A 12,263-nucleotide genomic window follows, 5' to 3' on the forward strand; every position below is an offset into this window, starting at 1 on the left:
ACAAGCACAGTAAGATACCCCCACATTGAATTCCTCCACAGTACCCTCCACACGCACAGTATGATGACCCTACTGTATCCCTAGCCTCAACTCCCCTGGAAAAGTATGGTGACTTCAACACAGTATGATCCCCCTACTATGACCCCCACACACCCCTCCAAGCTTTATAATAGGCCCACATACAGTACATTGGTCCCACACCTCTCCACACTGTATAATGGCCCTCCACACAGTATGATGGACCCCACACAAACCTTCACACTGTATAATTGCTTGCATACAGTATAATGCACCCCATAGTCCTCCATACAATATAATGCACAGCCCATAGTCCTCTGTATAGTATAACGCACCCCATAGTCCATACAATATAATGCACAGCCCATAGTCCTCTGTATAGTATAATGCACCCCATAGTCCATACAGTATACTGCACCCCATAGTCCATTCAGAATAATGCATCCTATAGTCCTCTGTATAGTATAATGCATCCCATAGTCCATACAGTATAATTCACCCCACATTCCATACAGAATAATGCACATCATAGCCCATACAGTATAATGCACCCCATAGTCTTCCATACAGTATTCTAGGCACCACAATGTTGTAAAAAAAATACAATACTCACCTCTTCTCCTTGTTCCCCGGTGGCTCCTATCTCTGCAGCGAGCGCTCTGAACCTCAGCGTAGCGGGCGCCATGTAGTGACGTCATTGCGCCTGCTTCACTGAGACATCAGACACCGAGGAAGAATGATGGGGGAGGAAGCGTTAGCTGACACTCATTCTTTCATCATTGCTTTCAACTGTAGTGTCATCTAGGATGCCGACACAGTTGAAATTGCAATGACGAGTGGGGGGCCCGATGCTGGCGCTGGCAGCGGACCCCCTTGGCTCACAGGCTTCATAGCGGCAGTGCAGGGAAATAGTGTCTCCCTGCTGAGCCAGAGAGTTTAACTATCGATCCGCTGTGCACGCCGATAAAGTTAAAAGTAGCGTAGCTCCACACGGGCCCCTCAGCCCAGGGTGGCTGCACCCTCTGTACCCCCAGTAGCTACGCTACAACATACTCTAGCAGGTTTTGACAGTGAATTGAGGTTATTGGCCTAGACACAACCTGCAGAGAGTGCTGTATGATTCTGCTGAAATCTGCAACAGGTTATGGACTCAGACACAACCCGGCAAAGAGAACTAAATAATAAATCTAGTGAAATCTGCATCAGGTTGTGGGTCCAGATACAACCAGGCGAAATGTGATGAATGATTTCACTGAAAGCTGAAATATGCAAAAGGTTATAAGCACAGAACATTTTACAAAGTGTGCTGAATGATTCTGCTGAAAGCTGAAATGGGCAACAGTTTATGAGCCCTGATACAACTTGCAAAGAGTGCTAAATAATTCTACTGAAAGCTGAAATCTGCAACAGGTTATGAGCACAGACCATTGGGCAAAGAGTGCTGAATGATTCTGCTGAAAGCTAATATCTGTAACAGGTTATGGGCTCAGCCACAACTTGGCAAAGAGCACAGCACAACATGAAGTGACTGATGCCAGGAACCTTCCAGAGGAGAACATCTACTGTATACAACTAAGAAACTCAGTATAGGCATATAGAAAAGTTTTGTAAAACTAAATTATAGGCGGAGAATTTTCAACACTCCAGATAAGTGGCATACTGTGGCAGTAAGGGGTGGAAAGTTAACATGGCTGAGCCCTAAAGCTTTCGCAGGGATGATTAAACCAGGGGCGATGTTAAACCTACACACCACAGGTTCCTAGACTAGGCAGACTAGGTAAATCCCTAACTTGCACCTGATTTGTCCCTGAATGACCGCGGAGGTTGGCCTCCACTCAACATCGGCTGACCCTGAGTGTCCTTCACTGCACCCTCAACTAGACACAGCGTGTAACCCACAACAACCACAACGTAGTACAGACAGAGGATGAGACACAGGGCTAAGGACGTCTTCACACAGTCATACATGAAAGACAGAAGAAAAGGAATCCAAAAACACCTTCGGTACTGTATATGTGAAAACCCCCAGACCCTGATTGTAACAAAATGGGAAGAGTGCTGGGAAGGGGAACAAAAAACAAACAGCAGGAGAAGTAAATAGAGAAAACCTCACCAATATAATCCTTCACTGGGGAGCTGGAACTCCAACCATCCATCAAACTTGGAATATATCCAGCAAAGACTGCATGTACATGGTGAGGATAAATAGTCCCTCCCAAGATGTGATAAGGCAAACCAAAGGAGGAAGTGAAAACATCTGCATAGAAGCAACACAGCAAAGACCAGAGCATTATCAGCAATGAGGCAGAGACAATACAGGCTGTGGCCCTAACAGAGAGGGAAACTGGCCCACAGCCAGAGGTCACCGGATCGAGCCATCACAATAAGTAGTTATAATCATAGAGAGGGGTAGCCTCCAAACAGGGCTGGCATCACCACCCCGTGCACCCAGACAAGTGCCGGGGCCCTCTCACCGTCAGGGACACTGGTATGCTATGAGGACTGTGAGTTGGGGGGGCAATGCCAGGGTTCTAGTGCTGAGCCTCGCTGCTTTAAACTATTTGGAATACTTACCTCTCCTTGTTCCCTGCTGGCCGCAGGTCCTGTCTCTTCCGCGTCTTCTGAGTCTCTGACATCACTACAGCGTGCCCTCCGTACTGAGCAGTGCAGAGAGCCAGAAGACGCTGAAGAGACCGGAGCAGCGGCCAGCGGGGACGGAGCATTTGATTTTTTTTTTTTTTTTTTAATGTATGGAGCATTATATGGGGCCCATTCTGTATAGAGCAATATATGGGGCCCATTCTGTGTGGAAAATTATATGGGGCCCATTCTGTTTGGAGCATTATATGGGGCCCAATCTGTATAGAGCAATATATGGGGCCCATTCTGTGTGGAAAATTATATGGGGCCCATTCTGTTTGGAGCATTATAAGGGGCCCATTCTGTATAGAGCAAAATATGGGGCCCATTATTCTGTATGGAGCATTATATGGAGTCCATTATTCTTTATGGAGCATTATATGGGGCCCATTCTGTATGGAGCAATATATGGGGTCCATTATTCTTTATGGAGCATCATATGGGGCTCATTCTCTATGGAGCATTATATGGGGCTCGTTCTGTATGGAGCATCATATGGGGCCTATTCTGTATAGAGCAATATATGGGGTCCATTATTCTCTAGGGAGCAACATATGAGGTCCATTATTCTTTATGGAGCATTTTATGGGGCCTTTTCTCTATGGAGCATTGTATGGGGCTCATTCTGTATGAAGCTTTATATGGTGCCCGTTCAGTATGGAGCATTATATGGGGTCCATTATTTTGTATGGAGCATCATATGAGGCCCATTATATTCTATCGAGCACTATGTTTCTGAGCTATTGCGGAATTTACAATAGATATCACTCATGTAATGTAAGAAGTAAGTGAAATTTTTGGCATTGTGCTATATATATATTTCTTATCTGTGCATCATGAATGGTGGTATTTGTTGAAGGGGCCCACAAAAATCTGGAGTCGGCCCTGCCTCCAAGCAGTGAGCTAGTCTTTTAAAAGGAATCTGTCAATAGGTTTTTGCTTCGTAATCTGAGAGCACTATGATGGAAGGGCAGAGACACTGATTCCAGTGATGTGTCAACTACTAGACTGTATTTTTTTTCAATAAAATCAGTGTTTTATCGGCATAGGATTATCACTAAAGTACTAGGTGTCTCATGCTTCCTGGACAAACCACCCCCACCACTGATTAGTAGCTTCTTGTCAATATACTGAGTACACAGAAAGCAGCCAATCAGTGGTGTGGGTGGCGTTATATACAGCTCACCATTCAGAGCAACGCTAGACCTACAGCAGAGAAAACTGTGATTCTATCGAAACTACTGCACCCAGTAAGTGACACCACTGGAATCAGAGTCTCTGCCCCTGCATCAAGCTGCTGTCGGATTACAAATCTGGTTGACATATTGTCATTAAAGTAAAGCAGTATGGCTTAGTTTTGAAGCGGGGCCTAAAACGTGTGCTGCAGAGCAGACAGTGAGCCTGCAGAGTCTATAGGCTGATAAAATCCGGCCATGGCATTGCGTGAGGGCCACCGCTGAAGCCGTATTGGTCATCCAGACCGGTTAGCTCTGGAGATTTTCCAGGGCTGTGGGAATAGTCAGCCTGGTAAGTGCAAGGCCGAGAGCGATCCTTGTCTGTGTGGGCTGAAACAAAGCTCATAAAAGCCCTGTAGGCTTCGGGTGCAGCCTGGTAGTACAGTCCCTGTGCCCTGAACCCACCCATAGTGACCACGTAATGTATATGGGGGCCTCCTGACTCTTCCCCGACAGATGATGTCAGGGGAGATAATGATCCAGCATGTCTGATTTCGGACTGACTATCCTTTTATCTCGGTGAGAAAAGCCAACTCCAGACAAGTCTGGCAGCGGCTCTCCCATAGAGAACACAAAAGATATGGAGGTCCATATGCGGACCTTGAGACTAGCAGCCGATCCAGACCCGGACTGTGAAACTCAGAAAACTTCCTAATTCACTTCATATTACAACATTATGAATTTGTGCTGTTATGTGAACGCAGGGCTGGGACAAGGGGTAGACAAGATAGACACCTACCTAGGGCACTATCTCTTGCCTACCCGAGGGGGGCGCACTTTGAAACAAACTTGCTGAATGCCTGCAGCCACCCAGCATGGTCATCTGTCTGCAGGTATTCAGCACAGTGACGGGCACACAGGAGCGGTGTCAGTGCTCACCATGTTCTCTCTGCCTGCGTCCCGGCCGTCGCTCCCTCCCTGCACTCAATTGTGTTAGTGTCTGTCAGACATGAATACAAGTGCTATCAGCACCGCCCGGGACAGGTGCAGAGGAGCTACAATCTGCCCTGCTCCGCTGGGAGCTCCATCAATACACAGGTCACTTTCGGCCTGCGCCTTGCTGGAGATGGCGCGTGCAGGGGTGTTGGATGGCACTATGGAGTGACGTCGTTGTGCCGTCCAGCATCCACTGCTGTACTTCATAAAAGAGGAGACGGTGGACGGGAGCCTGGATTAGGTCAGTATAACCTTTATTTTTTTATTATATTACTGTGTAATATAATGGTGCATTATTATTATTATTTATATAGCGCCATTGATTCCATGGCGCTGTACATGAGAAGGGGTTAGATACAAAATACAGATATCACTTACAGTAAGCAAACTAACAATGATAGACGGGTACAGAGGGAAGAGGACCCTGGCCTTGCGGACTTACATTCTACAGAAACGGGGAAGGAGACAGTAGATTGGGGGGTTGCAGCAGCTCCGGTGTTGGTGAGGCGGCAACTCCTGTGGTGGTGAGGAGGCAGCGTGGTCATGGCAGGCTGTAGTTTTCTTGAAGAGGTAGGTTTTCAAGTTCCCTCTGAAGGATCCAAATGTGGCAGATGGGGGATATTTGAGAGAAGTCTTGGAGGCGGTTGGGTGAGGAACAAATAAGTGTGAAGGAGATGAGGAGGTCTTGGGACGACCGGAGATTACGTGAGGGAAAATATTGTGAGATTAGTTCAGAGGTATACACAGGAGACAAGTTATGGATGGCTTTGTAGGTCAGTGCTAGTAGTTTGAACTGGATACGCTGGGGAATTGAGAGCCAGTGAAGAGATTTGCAGAGGGGAGAAGCGGAGGAGTAACGAGGAGAGAGACGAATTAGTTGGGCAGCAGAGCTAAGAACGGACTGGAGAGGTGCGAGAGTGTTAGCAGGTAGGCCACAGAGGAGGATGTTGCAGTAGTCGAGGCGGGAGATGATGAGGGCATACACAAGCAGTTTAGTAGATTAAGGGTTGATGAAAGGACGGATTCTGGAAATATTTGAGTTGGAGGCGACAGGAGGTAGAAAGAGCTTGGATGTGGGGTTTGAAGGACAGGGCAGAGTCGAGGGTTACTCCGAGGCAGTGGATGTCCTGTACAGGGGAAAGCGTATTTCAGTTTATTGTAATAGATAGATCAGGTAGGGAAGATACACGAGATGGAGGAAAGATGAGGAGTTCAGATTTGTACACATTGAGCTTGAGGAAACAAGAGAAGGAGGAGGATATGGCTGATAGACACTCTGGGATTCTGGACGGCAGAGAGGTGACGTCTGGGCCAGAGAAGTAGATCTGAGTGTCGTCAGCGTATACGTGATACTGGAAGACATGTGAATTTATGAGTTGTCCCAGGCCAAGGGTATAGATGGAGAAGAGTAGGGGTCCTAGGACGGAGCCTTGAGGGACTCCAACAAAGAGAGGGCGGGACGAGGAGGTAGTGTGGGTGTGGGAGACACTAAATGTGCGGTTGGAAAGGTATGAGGAGATCCAGAATAGGGCAAGGTCTTTGATGCCAGAGGAAGAGAGGATCTGCAGTAGGAGACAGTGGTCAACTGTGTCGAAGGCAGAGGACAGATGTAGAAGGAGGAGTAGAGAATTTTCTGTTACCTTTGGCTGCAAGAAGGTCAGGGCAGTTTCAGTGAAATGATGGGGACAGAAACCAGATTGTAGGTTGTCGAAGAGTGAGTTAGATGAGAGGTGAGAGGAAAGTTCAGGAACATGCTGCTCAAGGAGTTTGGAAGCAAATAGAAGCAGTGATATGGGTAAATACCTTGACATAGTGGCCAGGTTGAGGGATGTTTTTTTGAGGATGGGTGTGATTGTGGCATGTTTGAAAGCAGAAAGGAAGGTACCAGAAGTTAGTGACAGGTTGAAGAGATGGGTTAGGCATGGGATGAGTGGGGGGGGTTGAGGTTGGGAAGTACAGTAGGTGGGATGGGAACGGGTCAATTGCACAAGTGGTGAGGTGTGATTTGGAGAGGAGATAAGTAAGCTCTCCTTCAGTGATGTTGGAGGAGGAGGTTATGGGGTAAGGACATTAGTCTGGTATACAAAGTGGTTGTGGTGGTTGAACAATAAAGACTTTCCTTGTTTGGGCAATCTTTATTTTTGAAGTGTGTGGCAAAGTCCTCAGCAGAGATTTGAGGGGATGGAGGGGGCAGTGGTGGGCTGAGGAGGGAGTTAAAAGTGCTGAATAACTGGGATTGTAAGATAAGGAAGATATGAGGGTTGTGAAGTAGGAATGTATAGCAGAGGTGAGGGCTGATTTGAAAGCGAGTGTTGCTTGTTTGAATGCAATGAAGTAGTTTTGAGAATGTGTTTTCTTCCAACGTCGCTCTGCAACCCTGGACACTTTCCGAAGCTTTTTAGTGAGATTATTGTGCCAGGGTTGTCTATTGATCTGTCGCACTCTGCCATGGACAAGAGGGATGACTGCATCAATAGCTGATGTGAGAGCGGCATTGTAAAAGGCATTGGCACTGTCTGTGTCGTGGAGTGAAGATATGGATGTCAGTGGTAGAACAGAGTCAGAGAGTGTGTGAGTGAGTGTCTAGATGTGCGAGGTTTCTGTGGTGGGGGGGTCTGGAATCACAGAGATTTATTGAAAATATCTAAACATGAATTCTCATGGTTGTGGAGAATCATAAGGCTATGTGCCCACGATGCAGAAATGCTGCATATTTTTTCCGTATCTCCCTGGCAGGAAAAACGCATGCGGATTTTACATGCGTTTTTCCTGCCAGGTAGAAGCGTTTGTCAAGCGTTTTTGCATGCATTTCTGCATGCGGGTTATCAAGCGCTTTTCCAAGCGATTTTAGCATCACTTGGAAAAGTGCTTGACATCTTGGTCACACTATATAAATCCATGCAACCGGCATGGATTTATATAGTGTGACCAAGTAATAGTTAAAAAAAAAGAATAAAAATGGTAAAAAAGAAAAGATTATACTTACCTTCTGATGTCCCCCGGTATTTTTTCCGCTCCGTCTGGTCTGCTGTATGGGTCGCGGTGATGTGAAAGGACCTGCGATGACGTCATTGAGTCATGTGACAGGTCACGCGAGTTTTTTTTTTTTTTTTACCATGTTCACTGAATGCTAAAACTGACCTTCCATTCTTATTCTCCGGGTCATTATGAGTTCGTAGACACCAAACATGTATAGGTTCTTTTTTGCTGAAAATAAAAGGCACCATTTTCCGAGACCCGTAGCGTCTCCATTTTTCGGGATCTGGGGGCAGGTTAGGGCTTATCTTTTGTGCGTCGAGCTGACGTTTTTATTGATACCATTTTGGGGTAGATCCGATGTTTTGATCGCCCGTTATTGCATTGAATTGCAATGTTGCGACAATCAAAAAAACGTAATTTTGGCGTTTAGATTTTTTTTCTCGGTACGCCGTTTACCGATCGGATTAATTATTTTTTATATTGATAAATCGGGTGATTCTGAACGTGGGGATACCAATTATGTGTATATTTGATTTTTTTATTGTTTTATTTTGAATGGGGCGAAAGGGGGGTGATTTCAACTTTTATATTTTTTTATTTTTTAATATTTTTAAAAACATTTTTTTTTACACTTTCTGCATTCCACAGGAGACTAGAAGCAGCAGTTTTACTAGGTTCAATTTTGTTGCCACTTTTCGTCCAAGGGTCAAAAATGTCAAGGCTGATGCTTTGTCCCGGAGCTTCCCTGGTGGTGGTGACCATGAGAACCCTGCCCCAATATTACAGAAAGGGGTAGTCATTTCGGCACTTTATCCTGAACTGGAGGGTGAGGTGTTGGAGGCTCAGGGGGACGCCCCTGCCTCCTGCCCTTCAGGAAAGTTATTTGTACCACCTGATCTGCGCTGCAAAGTAATTAAGGAACATCATAACTCTGTGCTTGCTGGGCATCCAGGTGGTAAGGTAACCGCGGACCTCCTCTCTCATCGGTTTTGGTGGCCGGGGTTGCATCGGGATGTGATTGAACATGTAGCTGCTTGTAGTATTTGCGCACCTTCTAAGGTTTTGCATACCCATCCGTCTAGTACTCTTCTTCCGCTACCTATCCCTAGTAGGCCATGGACACACTTGTCCAAGGATTTTATTACTGACCTACTGGTTTCTGCAGGCAAAACGGTGGTTTTGGTAGTAGTAGATGTTGGTATATGCAACAGTTGTGGACTTCTTTGTTTGTGTGAAGGAGGACTTTATGCTGATCTGACAGTAGATGACGATGTTGTGTAACGTTTCCTTGTTTACTGTATTGTAAAAAGAAAAAAAGACTCTCTTGTATTTTCTGTTTTGTTCTTACTTCCTGGTGCTGTAATGTGTGAGTGTGCGTTTTTTCCTTTACCTCATGTTCTGAGAAGTAAAAGCTTGTTATCCCATGTAATCTGCTCTGTGAAGTTTCTACCACAACTGTGGGTATCCAGAAGCTGTGCAACAGGTTATGGGCCCAGGCACTGAGGACCCCAGACACCCAAACTCTCAGCAAGACCCTGGTGAATACAGAAGAATTCTTCAGTACAGTTCTCTCCAAACAAGTAAGACAAGTTAAAGATGACAAGTAGCACAGAGCTAAAACACACAGTAGCTAAGCTGAATAATGAGAATTATCAGTTATGAAAGTTCAAAGTAGAAATGTTATTGTCTAAAGATGATTTATAGGAAGTAATCAAAACAGATAGACCTGATGAGGATAATCAGACATGGGATAAGAAAAATAGACAAGCAAAACCTACCATCAGCCTATTAGTGGATGATGCTCAATTAATCCACTTAAGGAATGAGGATACAGCAAAGGAAATGTGGTAAGCACTAAGAAAGCTACATGAAAGACCCAGCTTAAATCACAAGTTATTTCTGCTAAGAAAGCTTTACAGTATGAGACTAAGTGCAGATAATGACATGCAGAAGCATATATTCTCTATTATGGAAGTGATATCACAGCTGAGATCAATTGGTGAAGATATTAAGGAAAGCCATGTAGCAGCAATATTATTGTGCAGTTTACCGAATTCATATACTGCTTTGATAAATGCACTAGAGACAAGACCTGAAACAGACATTACATTAGAGTTTGTGAAGACCAGACTCATAGATGAATATCAAAGAAGGAAAGAAAAAAAAAAGATTCTTCTACTGAAAAAGATAATGGAAATACTCTTAAAGCTACAGAATCAAAAAGACCCTATAATAAAGAGACAATAGAATGTTTCAGATGTAAGAAAAAAGGACATTTAAAGAAAGACTGTACTATATGGAAAGCAGAACAACAGAAATTACATCATAAAGAGAATACACAGAAGGTGAAAAACATATTTTCTGATTCATGTGAAAATAATTGGAATGGTACATTTAAAGTGACTGATAAGAAATCATCATTGGTTTGGTTTATTGATTCAGGAGCAAAAAGTCACATGACAAGTAATAAAAATTTCTTTTACTGAACTTAATTTAAATAAGAAGGAAGCCATTTATCTCTCAGCTCAGATGGAAGCAAAATAACTGCAGAAGGTGTTAGAACAGTCTAGCATTCCTTGTCCAACAAGTTTGGGCAGGATTCAAAAATACTTGTACAGGATGTGTTATATGTTCCAGGATTAGAAGGAGGATTGTTACCTGTAAAACGTCTAACAGCTAAAGGACTTACTGTAAAATTCCATGATGATGAGTGTACAATCCTAGCAGGAAACAAGGTAATAACCAATGTCAAGGCAGATGAACAATTATATCATCTAGACACATTAAAGGAACAGATGAAGTTGTGTACACATGATCACAAGAATTATATTCACATGTGGTATAGACGTCTAGGACACAGACATCCTAAAAGTATAATGGAGCTACAAAGGAAAGAATTGACAAAGGATCTATTGATATCTGATTGCTCAATTACCGTAAGATGTGAATGTTGTATAAAATCCAAAGCCACAAGGATATCTATTCCTAAAGAAAGTGAAACGAAAAGCACAAGACCACTTGATTTGGTTCATACTGACATATGTGGACCCATGAAAGTGACTACATCAGGAGGCAATAGATTTATGGTGACTTTTATAGATGACTACTCAAGATTCACAGTCACATAATTGATCAAGAACCAAAGCGAAGTTTTCAATAAACTAGTAGACTACGTGACAAGGTCGAAAAACAAATTTCAGAGGAAGCCAATTGTCATTAGAAGTGATAATGGAGGTGAATTCACAGGACACCAAATAGAAAACTACTTAAGAAAAAATGGTATAGAGCATCAAAAGACTGCTCCTTACACACCTGAACAAAATGGAGTAGCAGAAAGGAAAAACAGAACTCTGACTGAAATGATAAGGTGTATGCTGACGGATTCCAAACTACCAGAGAAATATTAGGGTGAAGCAGCAATGACAGCTACATATCTACAGAACCGACTTTTTTCTAGAAAACTGAAAAAAAAAACATATGAACTGTGGCAAGGTATGAAACCAAGTGTAAATCATTTAAGAGTTTTTGGTTGTAAAGTTTTTGTATTCATTCCAACAGAAAAAGATTTCAAACTTCAAAATAGGTCCATGGAAGGAATATTTGTTGGAAATAGTGAAAATTGCAAATGATATAGAATCCTAGATCCCAAAATAGACAGAGTTATGGTGAGTAACATTGTGACATTCATTGAGGATCTAAATGAAGACACTATGATTTCAATAGAAACAAAAAATGAGAAAAACAGCAATGATATAACTGAAGGAATATCTGATGAAAAAGAAGTTGAAATTAATAAATAAACAGAATACTGAAAGTTAAGAGAAACAACTGCAAACAGACTCAGAACCAAGACGTTCAATAAGAGAAAACAAAGGAAAACCACCAATACGCCTTTCATACAAGGCAAGTACAAGTAAAATTTATGAGCCTACCTCTTGGGAAGACATATCTCGACTTCCTGAAGAAGAAGCCAATAAATGGATAGAGGCAACAGAAACAGAAATAAAATCCATGCATGACTCAAAAACATGGACACTAACAGAATTACCAGAAGGAAGAAAAGCTATAGGATGTAAATGGGTTTTTAAAGTAAAGTACCGAACAGATGGTACAGCTGAACGATACCGAGCAAGACTCGTAGCTAAAGGTTATTCTCAAAAATATGGAGAAGACTATGATGAAACATTTTCTCCAGTTGTCAAACATACTACAATAAGAACTTTGTTTGCAGTTGCAGCAATGAAACAAATGGAACTGAAACATCTGGATGTAAAGACAGCATTTTTGAATGGAAGTTTAACAGAAGATATTTACATGGAACAACCTCCAGGATGCAAAGATGAAAGTAACCCAAACATGGTTTGCAAATTACAGAAAAGTATATACGGTTTAAAACAAGCTGCTAAAGTGTGGAATGATAAAATCACGGAGGTGCTCACAAATGAAAATTTTAAA

Source organism: Phyllobates terribilis, unplaced genomic scaffold, assembly GCF_046119375.1.
Source record: "Phyllobates terribilis strain yellow unplaced genomic scaffold, ASM4611937v1 Scaffold_7__3_contigs__length_470593459, whole genome shotgun sequence".
Classification (NCBI taxonomy): Eukaryota; Metazoa; Chordata; class Amphibia; order Anura; family Dendrobatidae; genus Phyllobates; species Phyllobates terribilis.